The sequence below is a fragment of the Festucalex cinctus genome, chromosome 2 (genome assembly GCF_051991245.1).
Source record: "Festucalex cinctus isolate MCC-2025b chromosome 2, RoL_Fcin_1.0, whole genome shotgun sequence".
Lineage (NCBI taxonomy): Eukaryota > Metazoa > Chordata > Actinopteri > Syngnathiformes > Syngnathidae > Festucalex > Festucalex cinctus.
This window is the reverse complement of record NC_135412.1, coordinates 37,252,307-37,274,408: the sequence shown is the minus strand read 5'-3', so window position 1 is coordinate 37,274,408 and position 22,102 is coordinate 37,252,307. Positions and strand designations below refer to the sequence as shown.

At 39.8% G+C, this 22,102-nt stretch overlaps 1 protein-coding gene across 3 annotated transcripts in view; it reads right to left on the bottom strand.

Moving 5' to 3' along the window:
• rerea (arginine-glutamic acid dipeptide (RE) repeats a) overlaps window positions 1–22,102 on the bottom strand; it is a 193,806-nt gene that overhangs the window by 147,437 nt on the left and 24,267 nt on the right. Inside the window, exon 1 of one of the 3 annotated variants that reach the window (XM_077514963.1) lies at window positions 15,564–15,582. The exons of the other annotated variants lie outside the window; for them this stretch is intronic. The gene's annotated coding sequence lies outside the window, so the exon portion shown is untranslated. Of the gene's footprint in view, window positions 1–15,563; window positions 15,583–22,102 lie in introns of those variants that run through there. 3 annotated transcript variants of the gene reach the window in all.

The following is a 22,102-nucleotide window of genomic DNA, read 5'->3' as shown; positions in this document are numbered from 1 at the left end:
CACACACACACACACAATAAAAAAGTTATTTTCCTAACAAAATAACTGAGTGGTGCAAAATCAAGTACACTCCACTGAAAGCATAAAAATGTCTGACGCACAAGAATTTGACCTCAGGTGAATTTTGTAAATTGTTCTTGTACTCATTTGTACCGCTCATTTCTGTTGCGAACTGTACAACTCCTGCTACCGCAGCACCAAAATGGGTAAAAAAACAAACATTCCTATTGACCTAATTAGCATTTTCGATACAAATACACCTGAGTGGAATAATAAGTCACACTTGGGAATTTGCAGGGATTGTTTTCGAAGCACTCCAACAGCTTGATAAAACAGGCACTTCCTGAAGCTACAAAACCAACAGAACAAAGCACACTGCTTCTGTGGGAGCAGAATACAGCAAAACAAGCAATGTGTATTAATGCATTCTGATGGAAATTGCACATTGTGACGATATGAATAAAATGATTTTCGGGGGGGAATCACCGCCACAAACAGCTGGCAAAACGTTGAGAACAGAAAGAGGTGAATGTTAAAATTGTTAAATCTACAGTATTAAACCTTGAAGTCGTGTTTTGAAAAGCGGTTATTGTTGTTAAATAACTGGTCTAAAAGGGGAAACAAAACACTCCAAGGTGGGAATGAATAAGAGTGACAGCTACTGCACAATAAATGAATCCACCGGCCTTGTATGAGTGAGGCCTTTTGAATAAAAAGCAGCGGTGTGCATTGGGAGACCAGCTGATAATGGCTGGGTAATAACTATCAGTGAGTGGAGCGGTGCTGGAGGATAAAGAGGGGCGGTGGGGCAACGACTCCTGTGTGCTGTCCAATTACAAAAAGCTCTCTTTGCTCTCCCATCTCAGCACTAGCTCGCCCGAGCCGTCTCCATCTCTTCTCTTTCTCTGCACCTGACATTGCATGTGTCCTGTCACCAACCTCTCCTCATCACACTCAACTCCCAGCAGCCCCCCTGAGGATACTGACACATGAGGCAAAATTGTCATGCTCAATCTTGCCACGGGACTAGAAGCTGTATTGAACATTCGCTGTTTGGCAAACGTAGTGCTCTTTAGTCGGCATTGCATCTACTACTGTCCTTTCGTCATCTTCGCATTTTCCAACAGTCTGGATGCCCTGTGGCACAAGGTAACCCCACACACATGAGTCTTGGTATTGACAAATTTCTGTCGATGGTCATGTGTGTGGTGTGTTATGTTGGTTATCTTAAGTACACCACACACTACAACTGCTAAGAACACGCGATGTGGTGGTTTCATATATTAGAACACATTTTTGTTATTGAAATTAATAGTGTTTTTAAAATAAATTATTAGTTCTTCACCACTAGATTGCCACTAAATCCTAGAGAAAATGAATGAATGAATTTAGCGAGTTATTAGGGATGTAACAATATCCAAATATAACGATATGATATTATCACGATAGGAAGCTCACAATACGATAATTATCACGATATTGTGGGGAGGTTGGTGATATTTAAAAAAAGGTCACAATATTGTAACAAAAGAAGAAGAGCTCATAATGAAAAAGCACAATAGCTTTTGTACATAACAGCAATACATATAAACTACCTTCAATCTCTAACAACAATTAATATTGAGGCACTTAATCGCTAATGCAAGCCCACATTGAGTTCCACCACATATTGACTCGCTTCAAAGCATTTTACAATCCCCTTCATCTGACAATTAGTGTATTTTAAACATAGAAGGGCCAAAACATACCTAATGAAAATTAAATTACACTTAAAAAAAACAACAACAACTAGCCACCGGAGGGTGCTATAACTGTACAAATGGAAATCAACCTGACTTTTTTTAACAGATGTGTAGCTTTAAAATATCGTGAACGTGACGACGACGATATTGTGGTAGTTTTAATATCACAATATCACGATATTGCCTGTATCGTTACATCCCTATTAGTTATGGTTTCAAATCAGGGCCACCATAACTTGGTCGTTGGGCCACCAGTGCCAACAGCCAAAAAGGCTTAATGTCGGACCCTAAGTGTAAATGTTTGGTTTGGTTTTAGGAGTGTGACAGTATATTAATATTGCGATAAATTGTGATACTTTGTGTCCCGATAGATTATCGATACGCCTACACAAGTATCGTGATACTTGCAGTTAAAGTAAAGCCACTATAACGGCTCCATTGTTTTGAGCAATTACTTGCTGGGCCACTAGGGGTAGCACCTCATAAGAGTTGCGGGGAAATGTACGGAAGTCTTCAGGTGAAGAAGAATCATGATCTTACTTTGACTTGTGTAAGACATTTTATCTGTCCAGCAGCTGACTCAGTTTTGCATATGTTCCTATGAAAAATGTGTATTATATCTTCAATTTTAACATTTTAAAACTTTTTGAAGCACACAATTTCTGAGGAATATTAATATTGATTATTTAATATTTAAGTGATTTTATTTACTGCGATTGGTTGGCAACCAGTCCAAGGTGTACTCCGCCTACTGCCCAAAGCCAGCTGAGATAGGCCCCAGCACCCCCCGCGATCCTTGTGAGGAATAAATGGTCAAGAAAATGGATGGATGGAAGTCATTTTATTTATGTATTTACTTTTGCAATGTTGCACAAAAAAATTGTCAGTTTATAAAATGAAACAATTGACTATGTGACTGACTGACATGTTGGATGACGATAGTGTTTAAGAAAGAGACAAATTTGTTCACAGAAAGTGGTATCGGTTAAGACATTTATATTTGTTTGAAGAAAATACACTAAAGTACTCACTATGAAGAAGTTTTAATATTGTGTTTCAGTGATGGTACAAAAAGAAACTATTTTCTCATTGAAAAAACATTAGTTTATGTCGAGTAATTTTATCATAGATTATCGTGGATTTATTACCGGACCAATATATCAATAATCGCGGTATCGCCATATTGTGAGATAAGCGTTATCGTGAGCCTTGTATCACATATTGTATCGTATCGTGAGGTACCCAGAGGTTCCCACCCCTATTTGGTTTGGTTTATTTAGCACAATTTAAAAACAATACAAGGAGGGAATGAAATGGCTTGTAGAAGATTCCACTCCAAACTCAAAGGGTCACATCTAATATAAAAAATAAAAAAAAAACAAGATAAAATCTATAAAAACAAGAGTACAAAATAAATTGAATTGAGAGAATAAGTACATATAGTAAAAAACAGATGACGCATTCAGTAAGCGATTTAATGCCATCACCAACAGCTAGTAAACTGGAAGCAATAATAGAGTAATATATAATTACTCTAATAGTAATATAATAATTAACTCTTTGACTGCCAGGCGTTATAAAAACAAAACAAAAAAATCCACAGTGCCAGCCGCTTTTGAGCATTTTAACTCATCTTTCAAGGCAAAAAGAATATTCTTTGCCTTTACTACATATACAATGTGGCTACGAAATGAAAGATCGCATTCCATTCATTGGAATTTTACTAATCATCATGAAATGTCTTTGGCAGTCAAAGAGTTAAGAACAGTAAAGAGCCCAAGATCGATCCCTGGGGTACACCAGACTGAATTCTACGTTTGTTTGAAGAACCACCATTCAAGTAAACAAATCGCTCTTAGTTATCGAGATAGCTAGCTAACCACTTGAGGGCAACCTCCTGTATTCCATACTCAATTTGGAAATGAACATTTGTAAAATTGTATAAATGTTAAAAAAAAAAAAAAACAGTATATGTGTATCCTGATTTACAGTCCTCAGACAAAGCCAGACACACACCCCTGACTGTATTCTGATGTCAGCCAATTACAAGCCTACCCCGGCTGCCCTTGACTACACTCTCTAACCTCCCTCCACAGTACATGTCAAACCCCTCAGCACAGATTTTCTTTGCTCCTCGCGCTCTCACTTTTGCTCACAATTCTTTTACTCTGTCTTCAGGCTCTGAAATATTTAGCAGGCCCATCTGAATACACCTTCAGGCACAGAGTCAGGGCTGTCTACCTCTCCATGTAGAAAGCGATGACAGAGAGCGTGCGTGCGAGCGAGAGTGAAGGTTAGCGTAATAGCTCATCAACATTATTAAATCATCCCCCATGCCCCCCAGTAGTCCCTGAGTGGTCTTGGCTTGTTTTATTTCTCTGTCAAGGTTGGGTGGCCTCGGCTCCAAAAGGGTTAGACTTGAGCTGCTCGCCTAGCTGGTGCACTGCTAAGCAGGTGTCAGGGGAGTTTCTCCTCAATTAAGCAAAGGTAAAGCAATGCTTCTGACTGTGGCGGCGCCATGAATGCATTAGTCTTCTTGTCACCACAGGCTACGACATGTAGGCGCACGAAAATGACAGACGGCTGGTTTCCTGAAACATCCACTTGCACCAGGTTTGTAAAAATAAACGATTTCACACTGGGATGTTCGTACAATTTGGAATTTGGTCAACATTTTTAGACAAAAACGAGGCTCTATAGTGATGTCAGGATATCACGTGAGAAACCGGTTCAGCAAGCATCAAAATGTGAGCTGCGTGTTTTGCTTTTATGTGGGGGGGTTTTTGGGGCAGGGGGAAGAACATGAGAAAAAAAAATTGCTGAAAAACTCACCTATTTGCTGTTTAGTGTTCTTGATGTAATGTTCTAAAATGCCACAAGGTGGGGCTGATAACCAGGCTAATTGGAAAAATTGTAATGAAAATAATTTTATTTAGTAGTAGTTAGGGGTGTGAATTGCCTAGTACCTGACGATTCGATTCGTATCACGATTCACAGGTCACGATTCGATTCGATACCGATTAATCCCGATACGAATTTCTAAGTCGATTGTTGCGATTTTTTTTCATTCAAATTTAGAAAATATTAATCAGTAAGCTTGTAGAGTGTAAGATTTATATGAAAATGTATTATTTATTTATCTGAAATTTCAGTCTTATAGAGGTTGTAATCTGTTTCATGTTTGAACAGCATTAAAATAAAATATTAAGGCTTAATGTTCCGTTCATATAACATTCTTCCATGCTCAAGGTGTGAATCCTAAAAAATAAAACAATAAAAAAATAAAAAAATAAAAAAATAAATTAAAAAAATTGATTCTGCCGATTATTGAATCGATTCGAGAATCGCGCGATGTAGTATCGCGATATATCGTCGAATCGATTTTTTTTTAACACCCCTAGTAGTAGTAGTAAGTAGTAGTACTAGTACTATAGCAGTCTGGTTCATTGTAATTAGTAATTGGTGTTAAGAAAGTATGTTGAAGTAAAACAAAAACAAAAAACAAAAAAGACTGATAGATTAAGATTTTTTTAATAATTTTAATTAGTAGTATAAGTCATAGTAGTTGCAGTAGTAGTATAGCAGTCTAGTTGATTGTTATTAGTAATTGGTGTCAAGGATATATATAACATATAGGTATGTTGAACTTGAAATAAAAAAATATTGACCAATAGGGGAGGAGCAACATTTGGCCTGTGTTTCGTCTTTGACACATCTTCATGTAAATGGCACTTTTGGTATAGTTTTCTTTTAAAATCGATTCATTTTGAACTTGTTTTTAAGATAATATAAGATTAGAGTTATTAAATAGATATTACAGTGTTTTTGGATCATAATTCATTTGATAGTTACAATTAATTTTCAACTAACAATATTTATTAATGCCAATTCAAATTTTCACTATTATTGGCAGGGCTCGGTTTATGTTTTATGCCGGCAACAGTTTGACCCTGAAAAGGATTGTGTTCGACCTTACAGGTTCCACTTCTGAAATCTCGAGATACTGCAATTACAGTGCATCAGTAGAATCAATACAAACGCTACACCAGTTAGGTTAATGAGTTTTTGTCGGCAGCATTGAGTGGGTGACCCTGAAGGAGGGCGACTCCTTGCAGAGTTAATTCAAGAAGGAGCAAATGAAGACGAAGTCAACATGACATGCTGGTGAGTCTAGTAAGAGGAGATTTTTTTCCCTCTGTTTTCATATCTGAGAGAGATGTCACCAAAAAAAAAAAAAAAAAAGGTTCATCGTTGGAGGTGAGCATTTGTGAAAATAATTAGAACACCAACATTTTTTAGTGCAGTAGCCAATAAAGATTAATCTGACTTCATTTTTTGGATTAAAAATGCTTTAATGAAATAATTTTTAAAAAGACAAAAACAGGGCATTTCAAATTGACTGTGTACAAATTGCACAATTGTGAATTATTTATGATTCTGTTACTAATTTAGTTAATACGTGTAAGAAATTATACAAAAAGTAGATCACTGTTTTCCAAAATACAGTACAAGCAAATAATTCATTGTGATTCAATCATTCTGCTTTGATGAAAGACTACAGAAATCTGATTATTATTTATTGGTGTGACGCTGAAATTACAAGCATTTGGACAAATAAATTTTTTTAAAAATTTATATTGAATCAATCAATTCTCCAAAATAATTAGCAATTTGTTTGTTTCGTTGTCCATTCATCGTAACACCTCTACAGCATGGCAAAACCTCTACCAATATGCCTCAAAGTAACAACCATCTCACGCACTACCAGTACCACTAACTGTCAATTATTTTCATCCTCCTCAGTAAATAGATGTTGACAAAGCCAGCAACCAGAAACCATCCTGCTCTCTTCCAGTAAGGGATGGGAAAAAAAAGTGAAAACTGTCAACGCCAGTTTTTATGCGAGTAATATTGTGTGTGCTGTACTAGCGCGAAGGAAAAGGCTGATAGACGGCTTCACTCTCCACCGGCTGTCCACTGCCTCATTCCCGGATGAAACACGTCAATGTAAAGACACATGAATGCAGCAGTCTATCCTCCATTTTCTCCTCCTCCTTTAGCAGAGGCAGGGCGAGTGACGCAGTAAATACAGATGCAGTGCGCTGCGGACTTCTGCGGAACGCCGTCTGTCTTTTTATCTAGCATGAAAGCGTCGGCTGGTGCCGAAAACCAAAACGCCGGGTCATTTAAAAAATTGCCAGGGAGAGTAGAAAAGGGGGCAGTCAGCTCTGCTCTGCATTGGCCCGGGTAGGATTGGTGGGGCAGCAGCTGAGAGGGAGGCAGAATCACATTGGGGTGGGCGCCCCCTCAGGCACAGGCTGGTAACATGCCACGCACGTATCCACAGGCGTCCAATGTGCGCAGGTACAAAATAAACGCACTGGATCCTGTTAAAGTCGGCACCTGCCACCGGAGCTGCCAAGGTCAATTAATTATGCCTCCGTTAATGTTGTCAGACAACAAAAGGGAGCTCCGAGCTGACACAAAGAGCTGCTCTGTTTCAGAAATTCAAGAATGAAAATATCATTCCTGGCTAACGTGGCACATATGTGAGGCGTTTCTCCTCTCTCATGTAACCCCATAAATGATAAATCAGCTAAAAATAGGCTTTGAGTGCCGATTCTTGGCACAGTTACCTCTTAACTCCGCCATTCATAGAGTGCGTGTATGTGTGTGTGTGCGCGCGAACGAAGGATAAGGCAGCCTGCTGCTTTAGAAATTGACAGCTTTTTGTTCTGATCCCACAGCTGTCACTCGAAAAAGAGAGCGCGAGTGAGAGCGAGGCCGTCAGTGGCAGCTCACATAAGCATAAAAGCCCCGTTAAACACACACACGCCCCTTGACACTGCAGCACAAGTCGAACAACGGGGTTGGGCTCGAGGTGCCCCATGAGGACACTGCTTAGATGCACATTATAGAGTGGGATGCAGATGGGGGTATATCACAGAAAACCTGGCCAGTGTTTAGAATCCCGCTGCAACGCCGAGGCCGCTAACACTATTAGCGTTACCTTGCTTATAATCCTCATTATGAGCAGCGCGTGTGCTCGTCAATCAGCCATTTTCATTTGAGCCTTCTTTATCGCCATTACCGCTGCAGTAATTGGGGTGGCGCTATGGAGAGCCAGTGCGGTTTTCCTCCATGTGGGAGGTCAAGAGGAACGCAATTGGTTGACAATGATTGCGCTCCGGCTGATTAGGACATGGGCTGCCTTTGAATACGTTGCCGTGCTTAGACTAAAACCTCCAAAGCGTAGTGATGCTTACAATACAAAAGAGAGCTGCTGAATACATTTTAGCAGCAAAGGAAGATTAGTAATTGCATGTGTGCTTTAATCATATGTTTGGTATTTGCAGCACAGATTATGAAAAATTTACAGCAATATCGCAGAGACAGCGCTGCCGTGTCTCAAACTAGGTTTGTTAACTATAAAACTGGAACTGGAACAACAACTGGAACATTTTTTTCCCCAAGAACTTTTCAAGTGGAACAAATATGATCAGGATGTGTTTATGTCAACATCAAGTTGGGACAATACAGAAGTAAACAATACATAAATGCAGTAATACAATATTAATAAGGGCAACCTCCACATGACACTGACTGATGTCAGTTGTACCATATTCACTACGGGGGGGAAATTGACTGTCTCACGATTCGATGGGACTCCGAAATTTGGGTCTGCGATCCGATTCAGAATCGATTTTGTCGATTCAAAATGATTTGATTGACCATGATTTCTGCTTCATTTTATAAATGAGCAAATAATTGCCATGATCTACGCCAGTCTGACTCGCTAACGCTAATTAGCATGCTACTCACAGCACTTTTATCCCTCAAAAGAACGTCTATTCATACAAAACAATTCAGGAATGTATACAGATAAGCATCTTAACATTACTCACCAGCATATGTTTTTCCTCCACTGCAAAAAAAAAACAAAAACTTTTTTTTTGGCATAACTTAATTGTGACTTTTTCCTTCTAATCTCTAATGTGGCTACAACTTAAAGGCGGGATGCGGGGTCTTCCGTTTTCACTCAGGAAAATGCACTATATAAATACAGGACGTATACCCATGAACTCCTTCTCAATCTACACCTCTGGGCTTCTGTTAATGTGTAGTGGTGATTTTTTTTCCTAAACCCAAGCTTGTATTTTGCCATTTTGTGTTTGTTTTGTCAACAGCGGGACGTTTCTGTGGAAAGACAGTATTTGACATAAGACAGATGTCTGCAACGGGACCTGGCGAATTTGTCGGCTGCATGACATTGCCGCGGCAACTTGACAGCACGCACAGATGTTGTTTTTTTTTCACTCACTTACACAAGAAGTTTGTGTGAGTGAGTGAAAAAAAAATATTTTCATTTAAAATCGATTCTTATGAGAATCGATTTTTTTTTTTTTTTTTTTTGCACACTCCTAATATTCAAATTATAATTCATGGTCACTGCTTCACTGTAGTTTAGGTTTATGACAGCTTTTGTTTTTTTTAAAACAGTATGTTTATTTGTGCTGTTCAGCGTTTCCATAGAGCACAAATTGCTGCATTTGATAAGCCTGGCACACACACACAAAAACATCCCACTTTGACTAATAGGATTTGGTGCATAGTTGCATACCGTTCATTGTCCAAAGTCCCCCTCAGTCGGCAAATAGCATTTGATTTGCCACAAAGTTTGTCATCCACACCCCCAATGATCCCCCACTGACGAATATTTTCCAGAGGCTGGATTTTTTTTTTTTCCAAGTCCAGGCTTAGCAAGTTTTCTGGGGAAAACCCATTTTGTATTGGCAAATATCCGCCATGTATCCAACCGATATGCATAAATGCAAGAGGTCTGATTTCGACCTGACAGCAAATGTCATCTATTTCTTTCCTCTTCTCTTTGAAAGGGAACAATCTCATGTGATTTGATGGACACAGTGAAAGTGAATTGCCCTTGCCTGAACACAATAGCACAGGATGGGCGGAATCAATCTGATGAGTTGACGATTGATTGTTGACTAACAGCTTCTTGGCAGCAAACATCCGTGGTACTATTGATTTACGGTCAACTAGTTTGTAGCCAGAAGAAAATTATTACGCCAACTAATAAGTAAGGGATATTTTTCCTCATGTGACATTGGTTTAGTCATAAAAGGTCACTGCATTCCCTACAGTCATTCGACAAACTGCAGTGAAATATGCAACCCAAGTGCAGATTCTTTCTCAGATGTATTGGGAACATTATTATGCCATTTGAAAACATAGAAGCCAATAAATGAAAAACTGGAGACAGGAGGTTGCACATGATCAACGAATGCAGAAAAAGGGATGTCTCTGGCGGGCTAATTAAGTAGAAATCATTATTGGGAAATGGACGCACTGTTGCAATATTGCAAAAACAGATAAAAGCCCAAGCAAAAGAAATCTGTGCGCATGGGTCATGAGACAATTGCGCTTAAAAGAGACAGACGCAATAAGTAACACACAAAATGGCTCCTCTAGTCCCCACGCAGAGATGGCAGCTCTTTTCCTCATCAGTGATTGTGGTGTTTACACAGAAAGTGAAGTGCACTCCTGACTGAAAATGGAGGGGAGTGAGCGGATGAGGAAGCACAGGAGAGGTGATGGAGAGACGGACGGGGAGGGAGACGTCGTGAGAGCGAGATGACGGGCGTGACGGATAAACCCATGGAGGAAAGCAGGGAGACATTCACTTATTTGTGGAGGCTTTAACAGTTTTGATCCTCAATAAAGAGGTGAAGCTGATTAGGTTTATATCAAACGGCCGCTTGTAACGGCGCGCCTGTCGCTGAGAGCACAAATCACAGTCGAGTCAGGTTTTGCCTCCTTTCCATTTGAAAAGCGCCGGCTCCCTCCTCGCTTGTCTTTCCTGCTCTCCTTTATTCAACACCACACAGCCTCGTAAAGCAGCAGCCTGTCAGAGTGACAGATGCAGACACGACCGCTGACCTAAATCACTCTTTTCCACCACATTAACCCTCATGCCCTATCCACCTTTCACACAAAACGCAGAGCAACAGCAACAACAACACAACAAACACTATAATACCACCATCCTTATTCCTTACGGTACACTGCATATTGAGAATAGACAATTTGTCTCGCGCTGTCCTTCCATAATGTAAGTTATTCCTTAATGCCAGAATCTACATGCAATCTGAGCTGAAATTGTGTCAATAGTAGGGCTGGGTCTAAAATATCGATATCGAATCGATATTCCTTTTCATAGCCCGATAATCAATTCATAAAATCAAGATTCGATACTTCTAATACGGCTACCCCGAAATTTGTACATTTGTTTTTATTTATTTATGAACCACTGGAACCTTCGTATAAAATCTGCCACAGGAATGTAAATGTGTGATTTGCCAGAGTGATTTTGCCACTTTATTTACATAGCGTTGTGGTTGTAATTGATTTCAATTATTATTTATGGTTTTGATCAGGTCACATTCAAAAAAACGTACATGATTAAAGTAACTGTATTGGATTCAATTATAAATGTAAATATTCAGATTTTTACTAATGCACCAAAAGTAAGAGAAAGAAGTTTGTATTATTTTGCAGCATTGGTACTTCTGGGAATGTATTCCATATAAAAGTAAAATTGGTACTGCATGAAATCCTTAACTGAATCGAAAATCAATGTGAATCGTGAATCGAATCTCAGCTCTAGTCAATAGCATGCAAACTTCAAACAAATTATGTCAGGACTTAGGCCAATACCAAGATAGCCAGATAGTGTATCAAGTGAACGCTGCCTATTCATACATAGATCCCTTGTTGAATCCATCCTCAGCAATTTGCTTAAAAAAAATAATAATTAAAATCACCTATTCACGGCGCGCCATAGTTATTTGTGCTCTTTCTGTAATGCCCTACAATGCTACAAGATGGCACCAAAGCCCTGGTTTTGCAATTAATGTCAGCATATGTTCAAGTGAAATATCTCAATTTGAGATGGGTGCCAATACCAGGGATCGTATCGGTCGGTACTCGCGACAACATCCTATTGAGACTGTTTCACGATCAGGGACTAGAAGAATATAAAAAATGCCATATGGGATAAGTCTTTAATTAAAATAATCTGGCTTTACTTAAGGGAGGTGAGGGGGGGTTATGTATGATATTGGTGAATATTTATGACTTGAATACTCTGGTACTGGTATCAGTCTTGAAGAGGTGGCATCGAACGTCCCTAAATTCGACTGCGTTGTTAGCAGATGTTATGGAGAGTCTTTGCTACATGCGCATTTTTTTGCTTGGCTGAGTAGCTATTAAACTCTTTGACTGCCAACGATGATTAATAATGATGAGTAAAATTCCGATGAATGGAATGCGATCTTTCATTTAGTGGGCACATTGTATATGTAGTAAAGGCAAACAATATTCTTTTTGACTTGAAAGATGAGTTAAAATGCTCGAAAGCGGCTGGCACTGTGGATTTTTTTGTTTTGTCTGTATAACGTGTGGCAGTCAAAGAGTTAAAACGATCAAGCTAACAAATACAAAAGTCTTGGTATTGCTTTGCATTTTCTAGTTTTGCAGGTTGCGAAGGTGCACTTCAAGAAATCAAATCATCTGTAAGCTATTTAATTTTTAAGTTTAATGTAAGATGAGTACTAAATTGAAATATGAGTGTTTTTAATCAAACCCTGTGCTATATTGACTGTTTTAACTATTAGTATAGGTAATTATTATAAAGGCATTTGCTCACATTTTTTCCATTCTAATTTCTATTCTATTCCTGTCAGCAAAAAGTGGGGGATTCTAATTATATTGCTTGGGAAACAAGGAAAGCTCTCTGTGTACCAAATATATTACAAAGGAAATATATAGCCTGTTGTGAAGCATGACACCAAAAAGGAAAACTAAAAGCGCAGTATTTAAATGTCCTGGTGTACAGATATGCCGTGCAAAATGCAAGACCAACAGTTCTGCGAACACATGCCGCCTACCTGCGGGGATTTACAGTGGGATACTGCCACCAAAGCATGTCACAGAAATCCAGATAGCGCACAAACGCTATGAGCAGCACAGTCATGACAACATAGCAATCTCACGGGACGCTTTGTATGTTTCTGGCGATGCCGTGACATCATTGTCACATCATGGCTTTCCAGGCTATCGCGCCAGCTTTGATCTTCTTGCAGACAAAGTGTTAACTGGTTTTGACAGAGAAAAGCCGCGGTTCATTTCTCTCCGTTCACGCATGCGTAATATTGTCTTTGGACTGCGTTTGGATCAGATGAGCTATTATTATATGTAATAAAGATGGCACCTCCATTCGCATCAATTAGGAGGTGTAATAGACGGAGGACTTGACGCAGGTATACGGAGTAGGAAGGAATTACAATACCATGGCAAAAATATCAGTAAAAGCAGTGAAATAATAGCTGACGGCTAAACAACTTCAACAAATTTATTTGTATTTAAAAAAATTATATGCATAAGAGGGGTGTTGTAATCGGAATTTTACACTGCCGAATCCGATTCGGATACCGACTTTGGTTTGATCATCAATGAAAGCCATTCATAGTCAACAATATGCCGATCGTGTACCTTTCCATGGAAATCTTCTGATCACGATCGGAGCACCATGACTAATAGGAATAGGCTCCGGCCTTCCTGGGTGGAGTTTGCATGTTCTCCCAGTGCCCGCATGGTTCTTCTCCGGGTACTCCGGTCTCCTCCCACATTCCAAAGACATGCACGGCAGGTTAATTGGGTACTCCGAATCGTCCCTAGGTGTGCTTGTGAGTGTGGATGGTTGTTCGTCTCCGTGTGCCCTGCGATTGGCTGGCAACCAGTCCAGGGTGTCCCCCGCCTACTGCCCAGAGCCAGCTGAGATAGGCGCCAGCACCCCCCTCAACCCTTGTGAGGAATAAGCGGTCAAGAAATTGGATGGATGGATGGATGATATTTTTAGATATATCCAGTACAGCAGAAAAGTATTCGGGCACCAAAGGATTTGGGGGATTTTTTTATGATTTCAGGTCGTATAAATCTCACTACATATTTAACGTTGGACATCCCAACCACTAGTAATGGAAAAACTTTCAGAATGGAAGAATTGCAAAACAAGTGACTTATGTGCAACATGTATTGTAATTAAGTAAAACAGCACTCCCATCAATTTTCTTGGATCTCCCACATTGAAAGCCGACATTGTTTCGATATTTGCAGTTATTAAAGTGATACTTGACTCATTGATCCATTTCCAGGAGTAAAAAAGTTCAGCTTTTGTCCAGAATTAATTTGATAATTTAATTATTTTTTTAATGTGCATTTAAAAAGTATTTTTTTTCCACTTGCTGTCGACTGAAGACGACATCACCTGTGCTGTGAAGTGACCAATCATGGCTCAGTTTGCTGACCAAACCCAGACAACAGGTGAACCATGATTGCTCGTTACCTACTTCCTCAGACCAGGTGAGGTCATCTTTGTTTTTAAAGGCATTATTTGTACGTGAAAAAATAATCAAACTATCAAATTCATTCTGGACAATATATTTTTATTTACTGCTAAAAATGAGTAAAGAGTATTAGTTAAAAGTTAGATGGCCGTAAATATGGAAAACAAACATGGATATTTAATTTATTTATTTATTTATTTATTTATTTAAACGGAAAAGCCTTTCACTAACCCGCTACCACCTTCAGAGAGCCTTTTCGTTCTTGCTAAGCTCCTAAAAAAGATTTTAGGTGTGCACACAAATAATCTATTCTAATCATCGCTAATATCACTATTAGCGTTGACACAAAAAGAACAACATACAACAGCATTCGTGTGAATGCTGACCAAGACACAGATTACACAATAAGCCGACATACAGTACATTGATTTTCTAACTAGTGACAAAAAAAGCAACAACATTTGTCCGTGATGGAGGCAACACATTTATAATCAATAATGTATAAATTACAGTAGCCAATTTTGATCAAATTCAATTATCATTCATTAAAGATGCACCAAGACAGGCAAAGTATGCGGCCGGCCTTGCATGAATGCGTGCAAAGGAGGACGAGCGTAAATGATTCATGGTTTGATATCTTCTCTGTATAATGGGCTCCTCCGGGGAGCTGCTGGGGGTCTTCGGCAGCTACACAACTGCCCGAGATTTTTGTGTTTTGCCTACCATGAAAGGCGGACGAGCAAAAACAAGTTAGGATTGTGATAACAACAGTAAGCTACTTGATTCCATATTGTCGAACAAAATATGTTCGAAGGAGACGCGCAAAGAGAGCAAATGTAGAAAATACTTCAAGGGAGAACATTCCGGAGATATAAGTGATGCTTCTATGGGGAATAAGGAAGCATCCTCCTCCTCCTCCTCCACCATCTGATCACCCCCGCTCACCCACGGAGAGACACAGAGAGGGGAAAAATGAAGAATTAAGGGTGTAACGTGTTGGGCTAATCATAACATAGACAGTTTAGTGCCATCTTGCATAATTAAATGCTTTGCACTAACCACCTAATGCATACTAATTTGGAACAATCCACTCGAGGAGTTGGCAGACCATGAAGCTCCCTGCAAAGGAGGTGCTCGTTTCTCCCCCAGTACGCGCGAGTGTGCGTTTGTGTCAGACACACACACACACACACGCACATTCGAAGGGAGGCTAAAGGCGCTAAAGGGCACGGCTGTTCACTCGGGAAAAGGTCAAGCATTATTACAACACGACTAAATAAACAGGCCGCTCACCGCCCGCAGCATCGCCGTGGTGGACGACCGAGTGGACACCTATACGCGGCAGCCTGTCTCTACAACTGAGATTCACATTCATCACTCGCCTTTATCCACATACCCGTCCAGCTCCAAAGACAACTGACATGAGGACTGTCATATCCTGCCTCGATTTTTATCCTCGTCGGCTTTTATTACTCTCTTCCTCCCTGCATTGCACACATGCATGCGTGCACGCGCCAGGGCGGGTGGGGAGGGGAGGCTGGAGTGAGCTTTAAAGCACATTAATATTAATTGCAGCACTAGCAGGGGGAGATAACACAGACATGATGCCCCAGCGAGGTAGTCCTCACCCCTTTTTTTTTTTTTTTTGTTCACAGCACCACTCTGTGGAATGATGAGCATTTTCATCTCTGAATCACTTTCATATTAGCAGGGGCTGACCTGTGCCGTTGAGAGGAATTTTTGTTTGTGTGGAGCAAGTGGATATGTGTGTGTGGGTGTGCGCGCTGAGTGATAAAAAGTCAGAGAGATGAATTATTATGTTAGCAGCTCCATCAACAGCAGTAGAAATGTGCTTCAAATAACAGAGTGCTTAAACCAAGCTGCTTTTATCTCCCCTACTACTCCTGGCTCGGCTACCTTTTATGTTCTCCACACTGAGAGCACTATTCATTCAGCGATGAGCTCTGCTGAATATGGATTCAATCTGCTGTTGGGAACAGAATAGGACTGGGACAATTTATCGGTATCACAGTATCTTTATAGCTACACTATCTATAGGCATATAGCCGATATCTTGACTGTCACCATTTGACAACTACTGCGATGTGAAACTCTGTATGCTCACAAAATGTCAACATTTTCGCTAAATCATGTCATACAAAGCATTCAAACCATTTGACTCGTCTCCCTGATCACCACCCAAAATTATATATGTAGACAGGTTTGTTAAGTATACCACAGTGGCCATTTTAAGATACTTCCATATTAATTTACATATAAGAAGAGGTGCCTTGAGAGACGAGTAACCTAACTTACAAAATCCTCAAGATAATGGCCGTCTTTCGGCTGATTTTTTTTTTCCTTTGACTTGTGACCAAAAATTTCAGATATGAATGTTGTATAGTGGCAGTGAACTTAATTCAACTCTCTTAACAAAACACAATACAAAACGTGTGAATCAAAACATCAACAGGCATATATTCTTTATCCTCTGCAGAAAACTAATACTACTGCAGTTGACTGAGTCACTTATCGTAGTTGTGCAATGAATTAATCATGATGCACAAACTGTTCCTTCATGTTGTACAGTATTTAATTATGTTGTTACTAATATGCTTTTGAGAAGTACAATCATATATAGGGCTATTTTCCTTGAACAAAAACACACACACTTCAAAAGTTTTTGTAGGGTTTTGGAACACATTAAAGGCATTTTAACTTATTTCAATGGGTGAAAATTATTTGGGGTCTTTTGAATTGCTAACATGGTTACTGGACGACTTCAACTTGAATCTCATGGCGCTAATGTATTTTATATTTTAAAACTAACAAAACTTCTGATGCATGTATCTATTTGCTTTGTTTATGTATTTATTTTAGCGCTATTTTTTTTGATAATATAGTTAAGATACAGTTAAGATTAATTCATATGATCAGCTGATAATAATCTTGATCGTTTGAATCAGGTGTGTTGGAGGAGGGAATCATCCAAAACATACAGGAAGGTGCTCTCAAGGACTGGTGTTGGTGACCCCTGACCTACTATACATCAATAGCTTAAACAATAAATACACCAAAAACTATGATCACAAAACACTTTAATATCAATACAAATTGAATCTTTATAACATTTACCTTAAAATTAATGGCTTACAAGATTAACTTATGAAAAAAAAAAAAAAATGCACCAGAAGTGCGCATGTCATTCGATTTTCACAAGCCGTAAAAATAGCAATTGTCAAATAAAACCGAAATCTTCGTTAATTGTTAGCTTGATTTTTTAATAGGTACTCAGCGGAGCAAACAGGAACATGAGGCTAACGAAGACTGTGTAACTTGCGCTAAACTTAGATCTTTCTAGCATATTTTCGAGATGCACCACTTCAATATACTTTACTTCTTTGACCAATTACTACGGTACTTTTGTATTAGCCAGAGCTTTGGCGCCATCTAGTGGCATTAAGGACACAAATGCATGCCAAGCACCGCAAATGCACAGTTTTCAGGATAGGTTCTGCTGGGAAAAAATGTGACTAGGTGAAATGTACAAACTGCAAATAGGCATGGCCTTACTGTGTCCTGATAACTGCTTTTGATTTTGGTCACTATAATTTTCATCTAAAATTTTCATCTTTCAGCACGGCGTCCACACAGTCACAGCCACTTTTCATCAGCCCCAAACAAAAGAGATAGATGAGGAACGGATTTCTATTTCTACTATGGCGAAAATTTCACCTCACCAGTAGGGCTGGGTATTGCCGCAAACCTCACGATACGATACGTATTACGATACAGGGGTCACGATACGATACGTATCGCGATACATGTATCCCAATACTTGATCTTCAAGGCGATATGTATCCCGATATATTACATAAATTTTCTTGCCTTTTATAATAACAGTCATATGTATATCTAAAGGATATGTTTGTTATGTTGGCTGACAAAAATATTTTTGTTAGCAGCCCTTCTGGTTTACCACCAAGCGGCATGCCTGGTCTAAATGTGCACGCACTACAGAGCAGGGAGCAGTTTTCACAGAAACACCGGGAAAATTTATTAATAGGCATGAGCCTAATACAGCTCTAAAATATGCTTATTTGAAATATTTGGGGAAATAAAAACAGCATTTTTTTTCATGTAACACATTCTATTTTGTTTTTAAGTAAACAAAATATACGAAAATTGGTACATTAAGACATGTTGAGTATATGAGTAAATAAATGTTGATATTCTTCCTTGCTTTCATTTATCTTAGCCAATCACTGGTGAGCTATTTTTGCATTAATTGAAGGCAATTAACTTCAAAGACGCTGCTGGTTTTTATTTTTTCGGTACAATGCAAGCTGCAAAGGCAAACGTTAACTGCCTATTTAAAGTTAACAAGCATTATCGATTCTGACGCCTGCGTATCGATACGTGTATTGTAATGAGGCCCGCAACGATATATTGCCATATCGATTTTTTGAGCACACCCCTACTCACCAGTGACATGGCAACAACCAGCCCGACACCGTTTAGAGCCTGAAATTTGCTCAGTTGTAGCCAATAATTCAGGGTGTGATCATTATGTGAATTCATGATTGACTCTTATCGGAGTGCAAACATCACACAGGCATAATTTGTTTTAATGAAATAAACACAATAATGAATGCTTGATTATAAAATAAGTCATTTCAGTACATCCGACATTGAAATAGGAATTGTGCTGATCCTAATGTAAAATATATTTATGCTGTCAAGTCAATTCTTTCATTACATACACCATGAGCATGTATCAACACAGGTCACAGATGTCTCTGGCGCTTCATGTCGTGACATCCCCACACTCGTGTGTCTTGGTTGCACAGCTTTGCGAGCCATTTTCGATTTCCCCCCAAAGACTCATCAATGCCCCATTACCAAGTCAAATCAGGTGGTGCTGCAGAGCTTTGCAGAGAGCAGAGACTGCAAGCAAACACACACACACAAACTACAGGATTCACTCATGGTGCCTGCAAGGTTTTCCTCAAGCATCTGCACCCGATCACAAATAGCGTGAGGAGGTAAGATGAGGAGAAATCACTGCTGGCCAAATACCTGAGAGAGGTTTATAGCCAGGAAGAGCAGCGGGAGACGTGTGCCAACGCATCTCTCGGACGCTCTTCTTAAGCTGCCAACCAGATTGCCATCTCCTGGGGCCGCTAGTCACACATGATAGTTTCTCATTTCACATGCCACAAACAATTAAAGCACGCCTTTCAATCCCCATTACCCATGAGCTCCCTTACTGCTAATTAGCTTACAAATACAATACGTTCGGAATCTAAGAGCAAACCGTGACCTCTACCACTCCACGTTTATTTATCTCCAATAAACTCCCAGAGAAAGGCTTGCATTTTTATCTCCCCGCAAAAGAAAGTACAATGTGGATGAGGCCACTGTAATGTAAGCAGCCGCACTCGAAAGGTGGAGTGAAAAGAGACAAATGTAGAGGACGTGTCCTTTTTGTTTTCTCTGCCTCTTGTCATCCTTTTTACAGCAGCACAAGCAAGACAAACGAAACACTAGGGAAGAGTCAGAAGCAGTCTTGGTTTATGTTCAGATTTTCACAAGCTCTCAGTGTGTTAATGGAAACGCAGGAGTGTTAAATACAGAGCGTAACGGAAAGGGGGAAAAGCAGGTTTGCCTGGTTCTCAGGGGAAGACCCTGTGCCCATTGGTGGGGAATCTCATCCCCCTGTGACTCCAAGCATTGCAAGCACATTGAGGGCTGAAATTCAAACTGCTGTCACAAGTCTTCCTTGGTTTGGCTTTTATTGCATTGAGCCACCATCTTCTGCAGATAGCGAGCCAACACTGGCTTTGTGCCGAGCAGAATGTTTGCTTTGTGCCTTGAACCGGTGACGGCGCTCTCAGAGAGCTCAATCACACGCGTGAAATCTGCAAAGACGTCAACCTAACGGAAAATCCGCCCGACAGCGGCTGCCAATCATTTTTTAAATCAAGAGCTGATCGAGAAGAACCCTGTGCGGCGGTCCGGCTGGAATGGTTTCAAACGAGGCAAGCATTTAATCAAGTTTGGTTACAGGCGAATAATGAGCTTTTAGAAATGGAGTGCAGTGCTCGCACCAAGTGTGCAGGCAGGCTAGCAAAGTAAGAATGTCAGTGTGTGATTACATTGATGGACTCACTTGTCCCTCGACTGTGTTCATGTTGACATGAGAATATTTCAAAATTACAGTCAGCATGCTGTAGGTATTCTTGAACTTTTTTTTGTGCCATGTACATTTAATGTGATGAAGTTTAATTGGGCCTCACACAACTTTCTGTTCTTTTATCAGTCACAAAATATTTCGACTGTTGCAAACCATTTAGAATATAAAATGATTTTTTGTAATATTTCCAAGTACTTTCTGCCATACAAAATTAAAATTAACACAAGGCAACACAACTAGGCAACTTGTACACACCAAAATTATAACAATTAACTGATTATTAAGTTTCCAAATAGTCAATCAAGGAAATGCAGACATATGGCCACCCATAGTTTGAAATCTGTCTGTTTTCTTTCTCTGACTAATGTTGTGCGATAGGGCTCCACGATATTGGAAAACATGCTTAAAGTAGCTTAAGAAATGACATTATTATGAAATGAAAGATTATTTTTTTTTAAACATGGCTCAATGTATTATGAAATATGTACCATATTTTTCGGACTACAAATCGCACAAGTCAAAAAAATGCATCATGAAAAAGGAGAAAAACATACAGTGCCCTCCATGCTTAATGGCAAGATGTGTTAAAAGCCTTAAAATGAATTCTCTTTATTGCAGAATCATAGTCTCATACTGAAAATTGTATTAACAGTTTACGAGACACAGAATCAAGCTCCTCAAATGGCCGTCTCAGTCTGCAGACCTCAAACCCATTGAGAACCTGTGGCATGAGCCACTACTCTAGTGGGCCCAGGTTGCTGGATGATTTAAAGATGCAAAGTGGAATGGGCGAATATCCCGCTTTCTGTATTTTCCCATCTTGTCAAACATTACAGGAGATTAAGGTTTTTTTTTTGGGGGGGGGGGGGGTTTGTTGTTTTTTTTGTTTTTTCCAATGGCATGCGAAGCTGTACTGACGCCCAATATGCGGTTGCATAGAATGAAATGCCCAACTGCCTCATTTGGATGTCCATTGACAAAAACACTCACGCAACTGTAAAATGTCATCTATGAGTGATGTTTGTAAATATTGTTCATGTAGGGCGTAGTATTAAACGTTCTGTTTACTTTTGAAATTTTCTTGGACGTATCCACGATTGACCTATCGGTACGCGAATAGCTCAATAAATCTTGGCGGCAGGCGGACCCGTCACCATGGGCGGGCCTTGGGGGTCCGTGCCCGCCCTGTCAGTCAGCCGTGCCCGCCCTAGCAAGATGACTCACCAACTATTCGTCCTATCAGTCACGTAAACTTGCGCCTTCTGTTTTAAGTAAAGCATGGCGTGCCAGCCAACCACATACCTCCTTTCAAGTTTGGCTGTGATTGACAACTAAGCAAGCCAATGACAATCAGGATCAGGAGGGGTGGGGTGTGGTGGGGGGAGACGCGCGCTCTGCAGACGTGCCTTACCCAAATCTACTTCCGGGTAGATAGTGCGCATTTGCCGGCTGGCGCTGGGACAAAGACTGAGCAGTGAGCACGTCGTGCCTCGATCCACAGTTGACATCAATGGGAATCCTGAGTCCACTGGTTACGTTTACAAGTGAGTGTCAAACTTTTATTTTAATTAGTCAAGCCACACAGCACGGATGAATTGTAGCAATACACAGTATGCTGTTAACAGACCCAAGCAGTCACACATACACAACAGCAACTAAGGAGCATAAAATTATTTATCACTAAAGCAGTTGCAGTACAATGTGAGTTGAATTCTCTCTTTTTTTTTTATTGCCAAGTT